Here is a 23,610-nt window from a genome sequence, read left to right as displayed (position 1 = left end):
GATATGCAGCCCATGTAAAAAAAAACAACAGATATATGTAGCTTAAAGAGACAGATTTTGATGAAGATTTGTTTTATTATGCTAATTGGATTTCCGTGAGGCGCGGACTGTCACGCCTTGGTCATTGTATTTTGTGTTTTGTTATATGTTTGGGTAGGCCAGGGTGTGACATGGGTTTATATGTTGTGTTTCGTATTGGGGTTTGTATTATTTGGGATCGCGGCTGATTAGGGGTGTGGTATAGGCTTGGCTGCCTGAGGCGATTCTCAATTAGAGTCAGGTGCTTATCGTTGTCTCTGATTGGGTACCGTATTTAGGTAGCCTGAGTTCGCTTTGTATTTCGTGAGTGTTTGTACCTGTCTCTGTGTTGTAGTCACCAGATAGGCTGTAATTAGTTTCACGTTCCGGTCTGTTGTTTTTGTATTTAGTTTCAGTTATTTCATGTACCGCGTTTTCATTCATTAAAGGCTTGAGTAACCAACACGCTGCATTTCGGTCCGACTTTCTTCATTCAACGGACGAACGCCGTTACACAGACATCAACTCTAGAGGGAAACAATACAAGGGGCTTGAAGTAGCCTTCTTGAACATGAGTTTGGAGCTCAGAAATGAAAGTAAATTTCCTCAATTTGGTGCTTGAAAAGTTCTCCTGCTCCCTCATAATTATCTGTGATTACATTTTTGTATCCTTTTTTTTGTGAGAGATGTGGCAACTGTTGTTTGTTTCCCGCCACTTCAATTGTAGGGTGTTGTGCTACTCTCTTGCGGTAAAACCACATGTGGTTATTAAACTTCAAAACTTGGTTTTCCGTAGAAATCCTTCCTTTAACAAAGGAACCTGGTTTTTGGTTACTTCTCATAATAAAAACAGCGACGTTGATATTCAAATGATGAGATTAATGCTATTCAATTTGACTTGCCAATGTCTGTATGAACCAAAGTATGTATAGTCCTAGGCAGCGGCGTTGCCAAGAAAAAAAACCTACCGGGACCCTAACATAGAAATCAGAATGTTTCAGATTAAATAACATACTGAACAATATGTGTTTTTAAATGTGCTAACTATAAGCTTCTGCTGCTCTATACTAATACTATTTAATAGTAAACATATCAAATAGAATACGTGTTTAAGTGTGTAATTCTGCTGCTGCTACAAAACAACTGCCTCACCTCCAAGGTCCTCTGTTTCAACTTCAGGTAATAGACACATGTCGGTATTTTTGTCTATAGCAGTAGTAGTAGTAGTAGTAGCATCTACAGTATGGATAGGGAGGCTACATGTTAGGTTTCAATTTTAGTCTAGCTAGCTAACAAATATCACGCAAATATTGGGGAATACAGTTATAATAATATCTAAATAATAGCTAGCCATAGCTGTTAGTGGTGGCTCATCATCATCATGTTAGTAATTACTGCTCTGCCCGAGCTGAGTGAGTCCACGGTAGGCAGCTACCTGTAGCTAGCAAGCTATCAAGCTAGCTATATTGGCTAGCTAGGCTACTCAGTTCGGCAAGCCGTCTGCACTGACTTACCACTCAAATTATTTTTTTCCTCGTAGTGAGTTTCCTTTCTTTCCTTTTTCTGGAAATCCAATTTCGTTTTTGAGGGGGACATAGTGGTTATCTCTCGTGAATGCTTTGGCTAGATGCCTGGAGCAACTGTCAGATCAGACACGCCTAGGCCTACGTTGTTGTATAGGTGGAGTTATGGGCCAATTTGCATATGTTCACTTCTAATTCCTCTTAAGTACACATGTGGAACTGCATGTGTTTCAAACCATTTAGAAATGTTTACCCCAATGTCACACATTTGCCCCATTATTTATAGAAAGACCCATTTAGGCACACAGCTCCCACATGAGGTCTAGACAGTTTAGGCTCACAGAAACAACCCTACGGTTTAGTTAATGGATTCCTTCTACTGGGTTAAGCGTTAAGGTTTTGGATAGGGTTCAAACAAAAAACAACTCGAGTTAGATTCAAAAACTATTTCCGATTGGATTAACAGTTCAGGGTTTCATTCTGATTGGTTAAATTACGGATTAAGGTTTGGGATATGGTTAATTAAGTTCAGCCATTAATTCTGATTTGTTAAATGAAGGATTAAGCTTTGGGATGGGAATAAAACAGAAAAACAACTCCATGGTTAAGTTTAGCCATGAATTAAGACTGGCCTAACACATTTCGGATGGATTGCGCAGTGGTCGAAGCGGTGAGCCCCTGCTCCATAGGCGGTTCAATCCCAGGTCTAGGCATTTGTTTAGATTTTTTTATTGTATTTTTTAATACAGTTTGACTGCTCCTCCCAATGTCCTGGGGACCTGCAAAACATTACATCCCATTTAGAATATGAAGGGATCTCTCTGGCACAGAAGGAGATGAATGGATACGGGAGGACAGGGTGAGGAGGAGAGGAAATGACAAAAGAGAAAGATGATGAGAGAAGAGAATGGAGGAGTGTATTCTTTCATTCATGGTACTGGTGAGCTATAGGGTGTTCAGGCTTTATTGCTAGCCCTTCACTAACTACCTTATTACACTAATCACAGTCTTTATGATTATATTGGTGAATCGGGTGTTGCTTTAGGACCACGGCTGAACCTAAAGTCTGCACATACTGTAGAGCTCTCTCTAAATGTTTCCAAAATTCAGATGTTGATGTACTAATGGTTTCCAGGGGGAATAGGGGGATAGAACCCTTGCCTCATTGATCATTATCTGTGTTTGTGTGTGTGTGTGTGTGTGTGTGTGTGTGTGTGTGTGTGTGTGTGTGTGTGTGTGTGTGTGTGTGTGTGTGTGTGTGTGTGTGTGTGTGTGTGTGTGTGTGTGTGTGTGTGTGTGTGTGTGTGTGTGTGTGTGTGTGTGTGTGTGTGTGTGTGTGTGTGTGTGTGTGTGTGCGTGTGGGTGCGTGCAGGCATGCGTGCGTGAGAGCAGAGAAATGGAAAGAGAGAGAGTGATAATTTCAAGATGCTTAATGATCTGTCCCTGCCTTTTTCTGTCTCTCCCATGGCTGTCGTATGCATCTCTCTCTTTCTCCCCCTCTCTCCTTCCTTTCCCTCCCCCCTCTACTTCCCCTTTGAGAATTTATGAGCTTGGGAAAAACACACACACACACACACGTGGTTGTGTGACTGAAATTCTCTAGGCATTTAGGAGAAAGAGTAGATGCCAGCCTCTTCAAGCACCACCAGCTGTTGGCCCTGTGTGAATGGGAGGTGCAGCACACTGTGTGTCTGTGTGTGTGTGTGTGTGTGTGCTTTTAGTTTGTATGTTTTGTTTACTCTCTCTATCCCTGTCTTTGGTGCTGAAGCAAGGAGAGCTCTATCCTTAAACAGCTCTAGCCCTGTCTGTGATGCTGAAACAATGAGTGCTCTAGCCCTAAACAGCTTTATCCCTGTCCGTGGTGCTGAAATAAGAGGCTTTACTCTTAAAACAGCTCTATCCCTATCCCTGTCCCTGGTGCTCTCTAAAGAGCTCTATCCAGGTCTGTGGTGCTGAAATATGCAGAGCTCTCCATTTCTTTCTCTCTTTTGCACATTTGCCCCGTCATCAGAATGTGTGAAGTAGCTGTCTCCTCTCTCCTGACCTTTCTGCTCAACCCCACATTGATTGTGCGTATAAAAATATACCTTGCGCTCTCCCCTCTTTCCCTCTCTGTCCCCAGTCTCATTCTGGGTGTTGAAACGCAAGCCTATATCTCTTATTGAGACCGATTAGCAATAAATAATTACAGGCATATATCACCAGGCTTTTCTGGGAGCTATTAGACTGTGTCTCTACTGTATATACAGTGTACTACACCTAGAGAATGACAGGGGCTGTACGTAACGATCACATTCCGTTCATCGCCCTTCACCTCTGTACTCTTCTTCGCCATGTTTTCCCTCTTCTTCTACTCCTGTCCTCCTTATCATCTCCTCTTTCGCTCCTCTCAATCTTCAATCTCTTTCTCATTCTATGAAACGCTTCTCACTTCTACATTCGCTTCCTCTCCTCCCTTCATCTCCTCCTTTCCTTCTGTCCAAACACACAAGTATGCATGTACGCGTGCGCACCAACTCGAACGCAACCACACACCTGCACATCATCCATAATCGACAGTCAGAAAATACACTTTTTTAACATAATGACTAGCTCATGATTTCATGGACATTGTTAGTAGTATTTTGGTAAATAATACATTTTCTAATCAGTGTCTTTTCACACAGATCTTTAGTCATTAGAAGCTTAGAAAGCTTAAAGTAACAGCTAAACCTATGACGTGTTCTTCAGTGTGTGTGTGTGTGTGTGTGTGTGTGTGTGTGTGTGTGTGTGTGTGTGTGTGTGTGTGTGTGTGTGTGTGTGTGTGTGTGTGTGTGTGTGTGTGTGTGTGTGTGTGTGTGTGTGTGTGTGTGTGTGTGTGTGTGTGTGTGACGTCCTACTATGGCAGGTGGATAAATGTAATCTAACTATAGCTATCACAGCGGTGAATAAATCTAGTCTAACTATAGCTATTAAACGCCTGAGGGATCTCTCCATTCACACACACACACACCTCGTTCCCTGTCTCTCTCTTCCATTAGATTTGGATTAACTTTGGGTTTGTAGCCAAGATTAACCTATATGCGTGCATGTTTGTCCGTGCGTGTGGCCCAAATTTGACCTCTAGAAGCAGGATCTTCCGAACAGACACACTCAAACACACACACACAGTCGTTGTGTGTGTGCCTGCCTGCGTCCCTTGTTTGTGTGTGTGTGCATGTGTGCGCCTGTGTGTATGCGAGTGTTTCTAGACCGGTAAAAGTGTGTGACTAGCTTGTGGGAATTGCTTGTCTACTCCAGTCAGCTAGCGAGACGAGATCTTGGAGAGAGATGACCTTGAAACACTCTCACTATGACTCCTACTGAGTACTGCAGAGAGAAAGCAGGAGGGGGAGTTGAAGTTAGGGAGAGGTATTGGAGAGGGCAAGAGACAAGGGAAGAGAAGACCATGTGAAAGGTGGGAATAGAGAAATGGAAAAAGATAGATGTTAACAAACAAAGTGAGGTGAGAGAGGGAGCTGTGGGGAGAGAGCGAGAGCACTACATTGCTCCCTGGCATAAGATGAGGAACCGTGTCTGACAGACCAATCAACCTGCACAAGTCCTCTATGCTTATTGTTATTGTTCAATGTGTTGGTTATTTTGATCCTTGATTATTGTTGTTACTGACAATAATGATCATTATTATGTTAATTATGTTAATACTGTAAATCTCCAAAGAAAGCTTTGGCAATTATTATAGCAAATTGAATTTAAATTGAGAGAGAGAGAGAAATGGACAGAATGTGTATGGAAGAGGGAAGGATGTTTCTCAATTAAGACACTTAATTGAGCTCCTTATCATTTATCTCCTTCTACATCAAGTCAAGCCTTTTTCATTTCACTCTCATCCAACCATCTGAATACTCAATAGATTTGAAATCTGTCTCAAAACGTTCACGTTGTTTAAATGCTAGTGATTGCATTCAGAAGTTGGGGGTTGCATTCAGAGGTTGGGTTGTCAGTGGAATACTAACACAGCTCAACCAGACTTATTGTTTGTAAAGAGGTTTTCACTTAGTCTGTTATGCAGGTGAGTGAGGACCCAAAAGCGGTTTAACAGAAACAGAGTCTTTTAATGTCCAAACACAGTGAAGACATAGATACTCTTCAGATGTATCGATTGACAAAATAGACAACCCGCAGAGAGGGCGACAAATAAATCATAAAGTCCTCTGATCTTTACAGGAGAGTCCCCTTCTAGCAGCAGAGGAGAATAGCAGGGTTAGCGGCAACAGACTGCTGGTCTCTCCGGGTAGGCGCGGGTTGTAGAGGACAGAGGTACCTGATCACACGTAGCATCTGATGAAGAGGCAGATTACGACAGGACGGGACAAGGGTGAAGCAAACGAGAATCTGACAAAGACAGAAGCAGAAACAGAGAGAGAAATAGAGACCTAATCAGAGGGAAAAAAGGGCACAGGTGGGAGAGGGTAAACAAGGTAGTTAGAGGAGATGAGGAACAGCTGGGGGAAGGAAAGGAAGAGAAGGTAACCTAATACGACCAGCAGGAGGAAACGAAGTGAAGAGAAAGAACAGGAACAAGACATAACATGACAATACATGACATAGTCTCAAACTCATATGACACTGATGGGCTTTAAGATAAATAGGGCTGTGTTCATTAGGCACCAAACGGAAGAAAACATACTGAAACCACGAGGAACAACCTGAACCTCTCAAATGTGACCCGATTCAGGAAACTAGGCGTATGACGCAAGTCAAAACTTCCTAGGAGAGCTGTTTGAACTTTAACATTTTTTTTATTTTTCTTAAAAGTGTGTTTTTTGGCAGAAATTCCTTCTCGAACATGTGCACTTTCATGTGCCTTAATATCAAACTTGTATGCCATCTGTAAATACAAATAAAATGGTTAATTACGAGCCTAATTGGTTTAACCATAGAAAAAGTCAGCAACCTTCCCACTAGCCATGATTGGCTGACATAATGCGTGAGATGGACATGCCGAAAGATGAGTTTGGATTGGTCTGCCATATAGCACGCTTCTGTCTATTGGAGATGGTCAGTATGTCTAGGTAATGTTGTCAAACGCTGCTTTAAAAAATATATATATCGCTTAGTAAAAATGCATAAACCTAATGTCAAGTAAATGTGTACTGTTAGCTAGTTAAAGAGTACTGTTAGCTAGCTAACATTTTCTGGCTGGGTCGCTAGCTAACATTGTGTATGATCTTATTCTTCGTATCTCAGACACATTTGCTTGACTAGTTATAGCCATAGAACCTGGTTGGTTAGCTACCTGCAGATTCATGCATTGTAGTAACGTTGTGAGTTGTGATTACGGCCCATTGTTTAGCTAGCTAGAAAGCTACATGTCGTAACAAAAGACTCCACTCTAATTTTGACAAATTATTTTAATTTCAAGTTAGTGTACTGTTAGCTGACAAGCTAATGTTAGCTGGCTGGCTCGCTAACTAACGTTACATCATGTGTTGGGATTCATTGTTTACCTAGCTAGCTATCTAGATACATTTCTTAACAAAAGACTCTCGTCTTAGCCAGAGTGCAGAATATCTGATGGAATATTGAACAATCCAAACCTGTTGACGTCGGCAACAAAATGTAATTCAGTTGTTGCCAGCAACACAGTTACAGTCACCAATGCTCTGGATAACATGAAAACAGCCTAACTACCTCTGCTAGGGAGAGTAAAATGGTCAGAGTGGGGTGTTCTCTCATTATGTGTCTGGAAGTAGCTAGCCAATGTTAGCCAGTTAGCTTGGGTGCTTGACTGTTGTTGTGAGGTCAGAGCTTTTGAAACAACCCCACTTATTGACCGTAGCGTCCATTGTGCACTCTGAATTCGAGGTTACAAACGGACAATCTGCCAGCACGGTTGCAGTCACCAACGCACTGGATAACATACCAGCCTAACCATCTCTGCTATGGCGAGTAATGTTCAGTGAGCTGTTCTCTCTCTCTTACAGGTCTGGAAGTAGCTGGCAAGTTAGTACAGAACGCACAGATCAACCCTTGGGTGGGGCTAAGGCTTAAGAGGGTGTGAACAATGCTGAATGGGTGTAGACAAAGAGTGGCTCTCCAATAGTAGTACCAAAACATTGAAAGACGTTTTTTTTCGAAAGTGCGTTTTCAAGCTCATCAACTTTCAAATCAGAATTGCTTTCCCATTGTTTTGTCAAATGCAGTGTATGATATACCATTTTGTAGCCCTGAGTCTCTACTTTTATCCAATGTATTAAACAGAAGTGTAAATGCTACTACATAAGACCAAATCCAGGTGGTCAGTCACAAATAGAAGAGCTCATTTTGGTTAAAACTTCTGTTGCATGTGCTAAATGAACATGACGAGTTCTGCCACTATCTTCAGACTGGTTCTGTCACTTAAAGTTTCTCAGGAGTCATGTCTCTCTCACAGGCAGCACACCCCTCTCTTTCTCTCTCTCACTCTTTCTCGGGACCGATGACACAGCGTGTTAAAACATAAACATAGCAGGCCTGTGCGACACACATCACACAGAACAAAACAAAGGATAGGATGACATGTTCATAGGCTAGAGCAGGACTCCCTCAGTAGATCAGCAATCTCAGGCTCCTAAACTGTGTTAGTTGATGGGTGATGATGGTGATGCCAGGTGTTGCCAGATGATGATGCAGTTGACGCCAGATAGTGGTGATGCAGTTCTCTTGCCGGCTCTGATGGTTTCCTTGTGCCTGTGATGATGGGGGATGGGTGATTTAGTTGGCTTGTAACCTGTAATTCTTGTGCACGACATTGAGTTTTTACGTTCATTGTTTTTATCTGGAATTAGTGCGTAAGGGCTTGTAGTAAGTAAACCTGTTGCATTTGGCGTATGTGACAAATAACATTTGATTTGATTAACCTAAGCTTTAGGGACCTAACTGTATGCATGCCAAATACATGCCAATCGCCAAATGCTTTTGGGAACTTGGGCAGAAAAAGTTCATGTTGAGCCATTTTGGCAAAAAATGACAATGTTGGAGTTTAATTCAATAAGAAAAATGGAGAATTCAAAATAGGGCCAGAACAGTCGTCTAATTTTTGGGGAAGGATTTGGTGAAGTGGTAAAAGAGGATGATTGCAGAATGTTATGTGTGATGACATTCAGAAGACGGGGACTTTACATATGGCACGTCAAGGGAATTGTACTGTTCAGATGGGTTAAATGGAATAGGACCCGAAATCTGGACACTGACTGTAGGTCCATAAACTCTCACATTATGTAATATAACAGGCTGTTAACTCCTGCAGAATTCCGCATTTCCTGCAGTAAAATGATACACCGAACTTAGATTTTGACTCAGGGACAGGAGTGGAGAAATAGGATTTCTTTCTTTCCGCATCTTAAGAAATTGTGAATGTGTAATAGGGACAGTCTGTGTAGGGACCGTTTTTATTTGCAACATATAATCTGATAGTATTTCAACCAATTAGCTGAAATATGCATCCAAGCTGAACTGAAATCTTATCAGAAACATATTGGGTCATTTTCACAGCTTTAAATTTCCTTTCAACCTTTCAAACAGAAAATTTTTCCCGTTTTTTTTTTTTTTTGCTCTTGCGTTTTCTGTCCGGTCTCTAAACGTACTTGCTCCGCAAGAGAAGCAGATACGACGGAGAAGAGATTGAAGCATTCATTCTATAATTTATTAGTAGTATTCTGGTGAGCAATGGTTTATTTAGACTTCTAGGGCAACAAGTAATGACAGAAGAGAAGCTGCGTGTATCTAATTATAGATAAGTGGACTAACAAATAGCCTACCAAAATGCATTTTCTGTATTTGCGGGTTAAGGTCTGGCGGTTGCCAATGGTTTATTAGGGCAGGCGGGCAGGTCTTGTCACTTCCTGACCTCTCTGAAGATGTACAGTACCAGTAAAAAGTTTGGATACACCTACTCATTCAAGGGTTTTTCATTATTTTACTATTTTCTACATTGTAGAATGATAGTGAAGACATCAAAACTATGAAATATCACATACTGTATAGTGTCATGTAGTAACCAAAAAAGTGTTAAACAACTCAAAATGTATTTTATATTTGAGATTCTTCAAAGTAGCCACCCTTTGTCTTGATGACAGCTTTTCACACTCTTGGTATTCTCTCAACCAGCTCCATGAGGTGCATTTCAATTAACAGGTGTGCCTCAATAAAAGTTCATTTGTGTCATTTCTTTCCTTCTGAATGAGTTTGAGCTTATCAGTTGTGTTGTGACAAGGTAGTGGTGGAAATCTGATCTTTGGAATGATGAGTCCAAATTTGAGATTTTTGGTTCCAACTGCCATGTCTTTGTGAGACGCAGAGTAGGTGAACAGATGGAGGAGGAGGAGGTGTTACGGTGTGGGGGTGCTTTGCTGGTGACACTATCGGTGATTTATTTAGAATTCAAGGCCCACTTAACCAGCATGGCTACCACAGCATTCTGCAGCGATACGCCATCCCATCTGGTTTGCCCTTGGTGAGAGTGGTGTCCAAACTTTTAACTGTTACTCTAAAGACTGGTATCTGTGCTCACTCAAAATACTCTTTCTGACGTGACAGAAAGTGTGAAAACCACTCAATGGGCACTACAGATCCTGAGTACTTCTGTGTCCTGTCGGTGACATCCCCTCTACTTGCTGAGAAGTGCTGACACTAAAGACAATGATACAGGTTGTTCTCTTGACACTCACACCTCACCATTGTTACAGCCATCAGTCTTGTGTGTTTTCATGGTCATCAGTCAACTCAAGTAAAGTTTGTCAAGGTCATGACATCAGTTCTACCTTCAACCAAAAAGGGTTCTTCAAAGGGTTTCTGTCAGGGTTTTCCTGTGGTGAAGTAGAGGAGGACCAAAACGCAGCGTGGTTATATTGACTCATGTTTAATCAAAAACGGATAAACATGAACACTACAAAACAATGAACGTGGAAAACCAAAAACAGCCCTATCTGGTGCAAAACACAGAGACAGGAACAATCACCCACAAAACCCAACACAAAACAGGCTACCTAAATATGGTTCCCAATCAGAGACAATGACTAACACCTGCATCTGATTGAGAACCATATCAGGCCAAACATAGAAATAGACAAAACAGACACACAACATAGAATGCCCACCCAGCTCACGTCCTGACCAACACTAAAACAAGGAAAACACATACGAACGATGGACAGAACGTGACAGTTTCTCTTCAAGGTTCAAATAGCACCTTTTTTTCTAAGAGTGTACCCCTCACTTGGCCCTTCTCTGGTCTACTGATGCGATTAAGTCCTCGAACTCAAGTGGGCACTAGGGTGGGGATCTCACGAAAAACAAGTTGGGGTCTTCTGGGTATGTCTCCACCTCAGACATCATGTTTTCTGTAGCCTCCTCAAAGCGCTGCCTTTCTCCAGCAGAGAGTTCATTAATTCGACTATGGCCTGTGAAATACAATAGACCCTAGGTTATCCTAATAAACACGTCATGATGCGCGGAAAAATGCTAATAACGGTCCCGTGATTTGAATGGGATTTTTTGTTGTTGAAACAGCTCCAGGAAAACTAAACCAAAGGATAAATTGTCATACCATGTCGCTAGACTGCTTACAGGGTAAGGAAACCAATGTGTTATTTTGTAAGTTGGGTGAACAAATTGGTACACACTTATGAACTATCCCATCTCCGACGACACCGCATTCACTTTTCTTTGCGTCCCTCTCTGATGCTCTGTCTGGCCTGTCTGACGATCGATGCTTCTCTGTTCAGTCCAATATCGGTTTGCAGCTGCATTTCGAAGGAATGAGTCAGTGGAGTCGGAGGAGTTAGGGTGGTGTAGTAGCTAAGGTTCTATACAAAAATCCTTGAGAAAATAGTAAGATGTTGGAACTATGTTTGTCAGTCCATGTCTTTTTGGGACTAACTCACATTCAAAGTCTGCTTTACTCCACTCTCAAGTATACGGGTGTTGCAGACTGGTCTTACTGAGACATTCAATTATTCAATTATTACGTTTTTGCATGCTATTCACACAACTGTCATGCAACATATTTGGGAATGTGTAACAATCTCTAAATCAATCAAACCTTATTTTTTTCAAAGTAAACAATGTTGTTAAATATAAAGTCTGATAGAAGTTTGTCCTCACCTTTTTTGCGGCTTACATTTGTCCTCCTTTGCTGACCAGGTTGCATTAGCTTGCTTTAGTCAAAACAGCACTGTGCAATTTCTTACCCCTGCATCTTATGTGAAATCCACATAACACGTCTGCTAAGTAGCTAGTTGTTATTGGCTATATTGTCGTTGGCTGTGACATTAGCAATTTAGCTAGCTAACTTAGCTAGAGGAAGTCCGCGTTGTTTAGTGTCTGTCCACTAGGGTTTTGGGGTGCCAAAGTAGATTTCCAAGCAAGAGGGACCAAGGCACTCTTTTTGACTAGCTAGCAATGTCATTTGAACTTCCAGATCCAGTGTTATATGCCTGTTTATAAATACTATCTAACTAGCTACACGTCTGCTGTTCTATGCTTTCAACTCTACTTTAAGTATTTAACTAGCTTCAGAAGCAGAAGCAGAAGCAAACATGTCTGCCTCCAAATTGGAAGAGCTCTTACTACTTGTGAGAAATAAAAACAAACGAGGAAGAAAATGGCATGTTCGTCCACTGAACACTTCAAGACGGCATGATGGAGAATATGTCTCTTGTCCGACCTATGTGAAGCATTGACGGGGAAAGACATTTTCAATACTTACAGATGTCGGCTGCAAGATAAGACAACTTGCTTCAGTGGCTTGTCACTCACATCTCACACGAGAGAAATCTTGCCCCTAAGTGCTGATGAAAGGTTGACTGTCACCATTCGGTGTATTCGGATCTGAGCTCCGGCAAACTCGGGCAGCAAGTACTACAACTCAAGGGCTATTTCTCAATGGCCCAGATGGCAGTCTGCGATGTAAAGTACCACTTCACCATGGTCGACGTGGGCGGATTTCATCAGGAGGGAGATGAGGGAATCTTCTCACGAAGCAAGTTCGGATCCGGAACTCATTGCAGGCCAGCTGCCACTTCCAAGGCCAGAGTCTTTGCCAGGGACCCAAACACAAAGCCCATATTTCTTCATGGAGACGAGGTATTCCCTCTGAAGGTCAACATGATTTGACCATAACCAGGTAAGATATTGTAAATTATGTGAAAACAATTTGTAATGTTGTAATGATATGACTCACATAAAAGTGCAGTCCAAAATATAGACAGTTGTTACAGTCAGTGCTTGACTTAAAATAGGTACTGGTACTCATTTTGGGTGTGGGTACTGTTTATATTTAGGTGCAATACATCCACAATGCTTTTGAGCTAATATTCAATAAGAGGAACTGGAGCATAATTAAGCAGTAGAAAAGGTTAAGTGTCGGTATTCAGCTCCGGTGAGCTCCTGCCCAAGTCAAGTACTAGTTACTGTACATATTTAATGGCCTTCATGTTACTTTTCAACACTGACATTCTTCTTTTATTCATAGGTTCTTCTGGCCTTGATGATGCCAAGAAGATCTGCAATTACCGTCACTCAAGTGGCAGAATCATTTTAGAGAACTGCTTTGGCATCCTTGCTGCGAGATGGAGGATCCTGGGACGAGTCCTTGGGGTTGCCCCAGAGAAAGATGAGACCATTGTGAAGGCCTGTGTGACCCTCCACAACTACAGTGCCTTCAGAAAGTTTTCACACCCCTTGATGTATTCCACATTTTGTTGTGTTACATCCTGAATTTAAAATGTATTAAATTGAGATTTTTTTTCACTGGCCTACACACAACACCCCATAATGTCAAAGTGGAATTATGTTGTATTTATGTAATAAAAAATGAAAAGCGGCACTTGTGTCAACAAGTATTCAACTCATTTTTTTATGGCAAGCCTAAATACGTTCAGGAGTACAAATGTGACCAACCGGCTCAAATCGGTCTTATTTAGCAAAATTTGAATTGTGTTTTTTACATTGGATAAAAGTAGAGACTCAGAGCTACAATGTCGTATATCATACAGTACAGTTGAGGAACAATGATAATGTAATTTTGCTTTGGCAGTTGATAAACTTGTAAAATAGCCCTTGAATGTTTTGGTACTACTGTTGGAGAGCCCTTCTTTGTCTTTATCCGGTCAGCATTGTTCACACCCTCTTAAGTTTTAGCCCCACCCATCTCTTTAAGGGTTGATCCGAATGTACTAACAACAGCAGTCAAGCACCCAAGCTAACTTGCTAGCTACTTCCAGACATCTAAGTGAGAGAGAACAAACAGCTCACGGAACATTATTCACCCTAGCAGAACTGGTTAGGCAGTTATGTTATCCAGAGCGCTGGTGACTGCAACAGTGTTGCAGTGTCGCGTTCAGAGCGCACACCTGATGCTCTAGCCGATTAATAGGTTTGATCCGAACATTCTGCCCTAACAACAGCAGTCAAGCACCCGAGCTAACTGTTTAATATTGGCTAGCTTGATAGCGACATCCAGACACATAATGAGAGAACACCTCACTCTGACAAATTTACTCACCCTAGGAGAGCTGGTTAGGCTGTTATGTTATCCAGAGCGTCAGTGACTGCAACTGGGCTGTTGGCAACAATTTAATTCCACTTTTATGCCAACAATTGCTGACGCCAGCCAGCAACGCGTGTTTAGCGTTCGTAAATTCATCAGTTATTCTGCGATCTCTGGCACACTCAGACCAGAGTGCTCTGAAATTGGAGTAGATGGCCAGACTGAATTTACGAACACACCCGAAATGGTTATTTGCATAGCGGAGTATTTTGTTAAGACATGTAGCTAGCTAGCTAGGTAAACAATGAAACATAATCACAACTCATTACGTCACTACCCTGCATAAATCTGCAAGTGGACTAACCAACCAGGTTCAATGTTAGCTATGTTATGCAGGTGAATGAGGACCCAAAAGCGACTTGGCGAAAACAGAGTTTTTAATCCAGTAAGAAACTTTACAAAACAAAAAGCATAATACTACTCGTAAAGACGAGAACAGACTGGAGACTTGATCGAGAACTGCAGGTTGCCTCGGGAAGGCACTTGAACCTAGCAGACTCAGACACCTGCTCACCACGCAGCATCTGAGGGAAACACGACACGACAGGGCAAAACATAGACACAGCACGGTGAATTATAGATGAGGATCCGACAGGGCAGGTACGGAAAACAAGGAGAGAAATAGGGACTCTAATCAGGGAAAAGGATCGGGAACAGGTGTGGGAAGACTAAATGATGATTAGGGGAATAGGAACAGCTGGGAGCAGGAACGGAACGATAGAGAGAAGAGAGAGCGAGAGAGTGAGAGAGGGAGGGGGAGAGAGAGGGATAGAAAGAGGGAAAGAACCTAATAAGACCAGCAGAGGGAAACGAATAGAAGGGGAAGCACAGGGACAAGACATGATAATTAATGACAAAACATGACAGTACCCCCCACTCACCGAGCGCCTCCTGGCGCACTCGAGGAGGAATCCTGGCGGCAACGGAGGAAATCATCAATGAGTGAACGGTCCAGCACGTCCCGAGACGGAACCCAACTCCTCTCCTCAGGACCGTAACCCTCCCAATCCACTAAGTATTGGTGACCCCGTCCCCGAGAACGCATGTCCATGATCTTATGTACCTTGTAAATAGGTGCGCTCTCGACAAGGACGGGAGGGGGGAGGGAAGACGAACGGGGGTGCGAAGAAAGGGCTTGACACAGGAGACATGGAAGACAGGATGGACGCGACGAAGATGTCGCGGAAGAAGCAGTCGCACAGCGACAGGATTGACGACCTGGGAGACACGGAACGGACCAATGAACGCGGAGTCAACTTACGAGAAGCTGTCGTAAGAGGAAGGTTGCGAGTGGAAAGCCACACTCTCTGGCCGCAACAATACCTTGGACTCTTAATCCTGCGTTTATTGGCGGCTCTCACAGTCTGTGCCCTGTAGCGGCAAAGTGCAGACCTCACCCTCCTCCAGGTGCGCTCACAACGTTGGACAAACGCTTGAGCGGAGGGAACGCTGGACTCGGCAAGCTGGGATGAGAACAGAGGAGGCTGGTAACCCAGACTACTCTGAAACGGAGATAACCCGGTAGAAGACGAAGGAAGCGAGTTGTGAGCGTATTCTGCCCAGGGGAGCTGTTCTGCCCAAGACGCAGGGTTTCTGAAAGAAAGGCTGCGTAGTATGCGACCAATCGTCTGATTGGCCCTCTCTGCTTGACCGTTAGACTGGGGATGAAACCCGGAAGAGAGACTGACGGACGCACCAATCAAACGACAGAACTCCCTCCAAAACTGTGACGTGAATTGCGGGCCTCTGTCTGAAACGGCGTCTAACGGGAGGCCATGAATTCTGAACACATTCTCGATAATGATTTGTGCCGTCTCCTTAGCGGAAGGAAGTTTAGCGAGGGGAATGAAATGTGCCGCCTTAGAGAACCTATCGACAACCGTAAGAATCACAGTCTTCCCCGCAGACAAAGGCAGACCGGTAATGAAGTCTAGGGCGATGTGAGACCATGGTCGAGAAGGAATGGGGAGCGGTCTGAGACGACCGGCAGGAGGAGAGTTACCCGACTTAGTCTGCGCGCAGTCCGAACAAGCAGCCACGAAACGGCGCGTGTCACGCTCCTGAGTCGGCCACCAAAAGCGCTGGCGAATAGACGCAAGAGTGCCTCGAACACCGGGATGACCAGCTAACTTGGCAGAGTGAGCCCACTGAAGAACAGCCAGACGAGTGGAAACAGGAACGAAAAGGAGGTTACTAGGACAAGCGCGCGGCGACGCAGTGTGCGTGAGTGCTTGCTTAACCTGTCTTTCAATTCCCCAGACTGTCAACCCGACAACACGCCCATAAGGAAGAATCCCCTCGGGATCAGTAGAAGCCACAGAAGAACTAAACAGACGGGATAAGGCATCAGGCTTGGTGTTCTTGCTACCCGGACGGTAAGAAATCACAAACTCGAAACGAGCGAAAAACAACGCCCAACGAGCTTGACGGGCATTAAGTCGTTTGGCAGAACGGATGTACTCAAGGTTCTTATGGTCTGTCCAAACGACAAAAGGAACGGTCGCCCCCTCCAACCACTGTCGCCATTCGCCTAGGGCTAAGCGGATGGCGAGCAGTTCACGGTTACCCACATCATAGTTGCGCTCAGATGGCGACAGGCGATGAGAAAAATAAGCGCAAGGATGAACCTTATCGTCAGACTGGAAGCGCTGGGATAGAATGGCTCCCACGCCTACCTCTGAAGCGTCAACCTCGACAATGAATTGTCTAGTGACGTCAGGAGTAACGAGGATAGGAGCGGACGTAAAACGTTCTTTTAGAAGATCAAAAGCTCCCTGGGCGGAACCGGACCACTTAAAACACGTCTTGACAGAAGTAAGAGCTGTGAGAGGGGCAGCAACTTGACCGAAATTACGAATGAAACGCCGATAGAAATTAGCGAAACCTAAAAAGCGCTGCAACTCGACACGTGACCTTGGAACGGGCCATTCACTGACAGCTTGGACCTTAGCGGAATCCATCTGAATGCCTTCAGCGGAAATAACGGAACCGAGAAAAGTAACGGAGGAGACATGAAAAGAGCACTTCTCAGCCTTTAAGTAGAGACAATTCTCTAAAAGGCGCTGTAGAACACGTCGAACGTGCTGAACATGAATCTCGAGTGACGGTGAAAAAATCAGGATATCGTCAAGATAGACAAAAACAAAGATGTTCAGCATGTCTCTCAGAACATCATTAACTAATGCCTGAAAAACAGCTGGCGCATTGGCGAGACCAAACGGCAGAACCCGGTACTCAAAATGCCCTAACGGAGTGTTAAACGCCGTTTTCCACTCGTCCCCCTCTCTGATGCGCACGAGATGGTAAGCGTTACGAAGGTCCAACTTAGTAAAGCACCTGGCTCCCTGCAGAATCTCGAAGGCTGATGACATAAGGGGAAGCGGATAACGATTCTTAACCGTTATGTCATTCAGCCCTCGATAATCCACGCAGGGACGCAGAGTACCGTCCTTCTTCTTAACAAAAAAGAACCCCGCCCCGGCCGGAGAGGAAGAAGGCACTATGGTACCGGCGTCAAGAGACACAGATAAATAATCCTCGAGAGCCTTACGTTCGGGAGCCGACAGAGAGTATAGTCTACCCCGAGGAGGAGTGGTCCCCGGAAGGAGATCAATACTACAATCATACGACCGGTGAGGAGGAAGGGAGTTGGCTCGGGACCGACTGAAGACCGTGCGCAGATCATGATATTCCTCCGGCACTCCTGTCAAATCGCCAGGTTCCTCCTGAGAAGTGGGGACAGAAGAAATGGGAGGGATGGCAGACATTAAGCACTTCACATGACAAGATACGTTCCAGGATAGGATAGAATTACAAGACCAATTAATAGAAGGATTATGACATACTAGCCAGGGATGACCCAAAACAACAGGTGTGAAAGGTGAACGAAAAATCAAAAAAGAAATAGTCTCACTGTGGTTACCAGATACTGTGAGAGTTAAAGGTAGTGTCTCAAATCTGATACTGGGAAGATGACTACCATCTAAGGCAAACATGGGCGTAGGCTTGTCTAACTGTCTGAAAGGAATGTTATGTTTCCGAACCCATGCTTCGTCCATGAAACAACCCTCAGCCCCAGAGTCAATCAAGGCACTGCATGTAGCACCCGAACCGGTCCAGCGTAGATGGACCGACATAGTAGTACAGGATCTAGATGAAGAGACCTGAGTAGTAGCGCTCACCAGTAGCCCTCCGCTTACTGATGGGCTCTGGCCTCTTACTGGACATGAATTAACAAAATGTCCATCAAATCCGCAATAGAGGCACAGGCGGTTGGTGATCCTCCGTTCCCTCTCCTTAGTCGAGATGCGAATCCCTCCCAGCTGCATGGGCTCAGTCTCAGAGCCAGAGGAGGGAGATGGTTGCGATGCGGAGCAGGGAAACACCGTTGATGCGAACTCTCTTCCACGAGCCTGGTGACGAAGATCTACCCGTCGTTCTATGCGGATGGCGAGAGCAATCAAAGAGTCCACACTGGAAGGAACCTCCCGAGAGAGAATCTCATCTTTGACCACTGTGTGGAGTCCCTCCAGAAAACGAGCGAGCAGCGCCGGCTCATTCCAGTCACTAGAGGCAGCAAGAGTACGAAACTCTATAGAGTAATCCGTTATGGATCGATCACCTTGGCATAGGGAAGCCAGGGCCCTAGAAGCCTCCCCACCAAAAACTGAACGGTCAAAAACCCGAATCATCTCCTCTTTAAAGTTCTGGTAATTGTTAGAACAATCAGCCCTTGCCACCCAGATAGCTGTGCCCCACTCTCGGGCCCGGCCAGTAAGGAGTGAAATGACGTAAGCAACCCGAGCTCTCTCTCTAGAGTATGTGTTGGGTTGGAGAGAGAACACAATCTCACACTGGGTGAGAAAGGAGCGGCACTCAGTGGGCTGCCCGGAGTAGCAAGGTGGGTTATTAACCCTAGGTTCTGGAGGCTCGGCAGGCCAGGAAGTAACAGGTGGCACGAGACGAAGACTCTGGAACTGTCCAGAGAGGTCGGAAACCTGAGCGGCCAGGTTCTCCACGGCATGGCGAGCAGCAGACAATTCCTGCTCGTGTCTGCCGAGCATGGCTCCTTGGATCTCGACGGCAGTGTTACGAGCCTCTGTAGTCGCTGGGTCCATTCCTTGGTCGGATCCTTCTGTTATGCAGGTGAATGAGGACCCAAAAGCGACTTGGCGAAAACAGAGTTTTTAATCCAGTAAGAAACTTTACAAAACAAAAAGCATAATACTACTCGTAAAGACGAGAACAGACTGGAGACTTGATCGAGAACTGCAGGTTGCCTCGGGAAGGCACTTGAACCTAGCAGACTCAGACACCTGCTCACCACGCAGCATCTGAGGGAAACACGACACGACAGGGCAAAACATAGACACAGCACGGTGAATTATAGATGAGGATCCGACAGGGCAGGTACGGAAAACAAGGAGAGAAATAGGGACTCTAATCAGGGAAAAGGATCGGGAACAGGTGTGGGAAGACTAAATGATGATTAGGGGAATAGGAACAGCTGGGAGCAGGAACGGAACGATAGAGAGAAGAGAGAGCGAGAGAGTGAGAGAGGGAGGGGGAGAGAGAGGGATAGAAAGAGGGAAAGAACCTAATAAGACCAGCAGAGGGAAACGAATAGAAGGGGAAGCACAGGGACAAGACATGATAATTAATGACAAAACATGACAAGCTAGCTAACATTAGGCTATAGCTAGCCAAGCAAATGTTTTTTTCTGTCAAAATTAGAAATGTGTAATATCTGAAAATGTAGCTAGCTAGACTATCTTTCCCGTTTTACGCCATGGTTGCCCTTATTTTGAATATGTAATCCTGGGACAGGTGTTTCCTCAATCTCCTCAATACTCGAATTCCAGTGATTTCAAAACTCAGTCCTCCAGAAAGTGGAGAGCAACTCTTAAGCAGTTTTAATACACAATACATTTTATTTTAAGCCGCTATAGACAGGATTATCTACACATCTCTCAGCATGTCCAGCCCACTCATTATCTCAGCCAATAATGGCTAGCGGGAAGGTTGCCCGCTTGTTCTGTGGCTAAACCAACTAGGCTGGTAATTTAACAGTTTTATTCGTATTTACAGACGGCATACACGTTTGTTATTAAGGCGCATGAAAGTTCACTTGTTTGTAAAGGCATTTCTGCAAAAAAAATCATTTTGATCCCAATTTCTTTTGTTACGTTCAAACGGCTCTCCTGTGAAGTAATGACCAATGACATACACCTAGTTTCCTGAATCGGGTCACAAGTTTGCTTAACAAGTCACATAATAAGTTGCATAGTGTTTAACATGACTAAACACAGAGTGAGTCCATGCAACTCTGTACCCCACACATACAATTATATGTAAGGTTCTCAAGTCCAGGGAGGTTTTCCATTTCCTCGCATAGAAGGGCACCTATTGGTAGATGGGTAAAGCATGGTGAAGTTACACTTTGGATGGTGTATCAATACATCCAGTTACGACAAAGATACAGGTGTCGTTCCTCATTTGCCGGAGAGGAAGGAAACCACTTAGGGATTTCATCAGAAGGAATCAGGAGGATATAGTTATGGTCAAATTTGACAAATGGAGGGCGAGTGAGCGCTTTGTACGCGTGAAGTAAAGGCGATCTCGAGTTTTTGGTTCTAGTTGCACAGAAAACAGAAAATCGCTTGGAAACAGGCCTTTTTACGTAATGTTTGTGGGTGAAAAACAACAAAAATGAAATGATTGAAATAATTAATTTGTTCTTATGGGTTCTTATTTATCTGTTCTCTTCCTAACCTGAGAAACTGACACATTTACATTTACCCAGTCCCAGAGTACCTCAGTGGTGATGGAGGGGCAGGATGAGGAAGCAGGAACAGTTTTCTGGTGATTTTACACTTGACGTCTTCTGAGAACTGTTTGAAACACTCCTATGGAATACTAACGTGTGTGTGTGCGTGCGTGCGTGTGTGTTTGTGTGTGTTCGTGTGTGTTTGTATGTGTGCCTGTGTGTGTGTGAACTGTTCCATCCTTTCTGAATTCCTGAACTTTCTGATTTAATCCAATAATATCTGTAAAGACCGAGAGCCCTATTGTGTATTCAGGCGTTTGTGGATAGGTTGTTTTGTCCTCTGGTTGATGTTACAGGATTGTTTTTAGACAAAACTCTGTGTCATCAATCACACATATAAATGCAGCACTGCCGTCTACGCACAAATACACACGCATGCACGCACTCAGGAACGTAGGCAGGCACACATGCACGACCCCCCCTCCCCCAGTGTGTCTGCATATTATTCTACTACCGACTACACAGCCCGCTAGTGTCTGTATAATGAACGTACATGCATCCAGGATGTGCTGGTAAGGAGTCTGTGAGTTTGCACGTTTTAAATTAAATAAACCTTTTTTGTACAGATATGAGTCCCTGTCAATGAGAAAGACAGAAAGAGTGTTCAGTGAGATAGTGAGAGAGTTGCAAGCCTGTAGGGAACAGCTCACAAAGTCAGTTTTGAGTGGTCTCTGTGTGTGTGTGTGTGTGTGTGTGTGTGTGTGTGTGTGTGTGTGTGTGTGTGTGTGTGTGTGTGTGTGTGTGTGTGTGTGTGTGTGTGTGTGTGTGTGTGTGTGTGTGTGTGTGTGTGTGTGTGTGTGTGTGTGTGTGTGTGTGTGTGTGTGTGTGTGTGTGTGTGTGTGTGAGAGACCTAGGTCTTCCTCTCTCTGAGGAGAGTACCAACATCACTAATATATGAGGTGTCTCTGCTTTATTCCCTGACTATTATTTTAGTTTACTGCTCTCTCTTTCTGTCTTTCTTTCAGTTTATCTTTCACTTTTCTCTCTCTCTCTCTCTCTCTCTCTCTCTCTCTCTCTCTCTCTCTCTCTCTCTCTCTCTCTCTCTCTCTCTCTCAATTAAATTAAATAGACTTTATTGACATGGCAAGTTAAATTACTTACATTGTCAAAGTATACATAAAGCAAGAAGGGTGGGACCAACAGCAACAACAGCAACAATAGTAGTAGTGGAAATGGTATTACCATTAACAGCAACTACATCAACAATATTACAGTTTTTCTCATTTGCTAAAACACTAAAACCCATTGGCTGAACAAAGTTCTCAGTTGCCTGGACTGATTTAGCTAATTATGCAGTATGTTGTCAATACCTTAAACCATTTCACATGATAAAACACTATTTGCAGATCTCACAGCAAAACTCTAAACACATTCTCATTCTCAAAACACATTCTGCACTCAAATGCACATGTCATCCATACTGGTAAACACAAGTGGCAACAATCAAATACAAATAGAGAACATATGTCATTGATTGAACACAACCACTCAAAATGGATTTAACCTGTTTCAAATGATGCGACCCAACCAATATAAGCCAGTTCAGAGAGCAAACAGGTTGTTGAAGGTGGGAAGGAGAAAGTCTGAGAATGGATACTGTAGTACAGTGCATTGTAGGCTGTATACTGTACAATGGATGAATTGTATGGCCCTGAACATTGTGCTCTCCATTTATTAACAGTATTGACTGCTCAATAGATTTTGACTGGTTGCAGGTTCATATCAACAAAGAACAAGAATTACAGTATCACAGAGACAAAGGACAAGTTTGTGAGATGCAGGGTACAGTACTGTAAAAATAGGAGTACAAGGAGGAGGAAGAATAAAAAACAAAATTGCAAAGAGCAAAGCAGAGAAGTATTTTCTGATCAATTTTGACCTACTATGATAGAACATGTTTTTGTTCGTCAAAGGACAATTTAAACATTTATTTAAAATGTACTTCTCCCTGAGAATCATATGTTTTGAACAATGTGTTTTCTATTTTTCGGTGTATTGTTTACTGACTGCTTGAGAGTGTATATCATTTTGATCACTTTGTTTATGATTTGAGAGCAGCGTTTGATTTTGAACACAGGTGAAAACTGTTTTGAGGCAAATGTTTCATTTTGCAAGAGGAGTCAGAGGTTATGTAAATAGTGCATGAAGATGAGGTTTGTGTTGAATGTTTTCAGGAAATTGAGCAAGGTTTCAGTAATTGTGTTTTAGCAATTGAGAAAATACATTAAACAATAGTAGTAGACCAGTCTCGACATGACTGAGAAGCCACATGACATGTTATGAAAGCCAAAACAAAACTAAATGTGAAATATTATTGACATTACATTGCACTTTTCACTGGCTGTCCCTCAGGTTGTGGCAGGAGGACACATATTTGACTGACAAAACTGCACATTTAGGCTTTTCACCCAATAAATTTTCATTTTTATAGTTTCAAATTCGTTGTACTGAATGATAATTTGGGGAAATTCTCTTAGGTCTGAGTATTTGTCACAATGTAATAGGAAATGCAGCTCTGTCTCTACCTCTCCCTTGGAGCAGAGTGAGCACAACCTGTCCTATCTGGGCAGCCAGGTTTTCCTGTGACGAAGGTTCTCTTTTGCCAGACTGTGCTCACTGAGTTTGTACCTCGTCAGTGTTTTCAGTTTTATATCAGTCACAGTGGTCAGATA

At 43.5% G+C, this 23,610-nt stretch overlaps 1 protein-coding gene across 1 annotated transcript in view; it reads left to right on the top strand.

Moving 5' to 3' along the window:
• LOC124041459 (Kv channel-interacting protein 2-like) overlaps window positions 1-23,610 on the top strand; it is a 120,132-nt gene that overhangs the window by 24,668 nt on the left and 71,854 nt on the right. The window lies entirely within an intron of this gene.

This window comes from Oncorhynchus gorbuscha, linkage group LG08, assembly GCF_021184085.1.
Source record: "Oncorhynchus gorbuscha isolate QuinsamMale2020 ecotype Even-year linkage group LG08, OgorEven_v1.0, whole genome shotgun sequence".
NCBI lineage: Eukaryota > Metazoa > Chordata > Actinopteri > Salmoniformes > Salmonidae > Oncorhynchus > Oncorhynchus gorbuscha.
The sequence above is the reverse complement of the archived record's forward strand: the minus strand, read 5'-3'. Positions and strand labels throughout refer to the sequence as shown.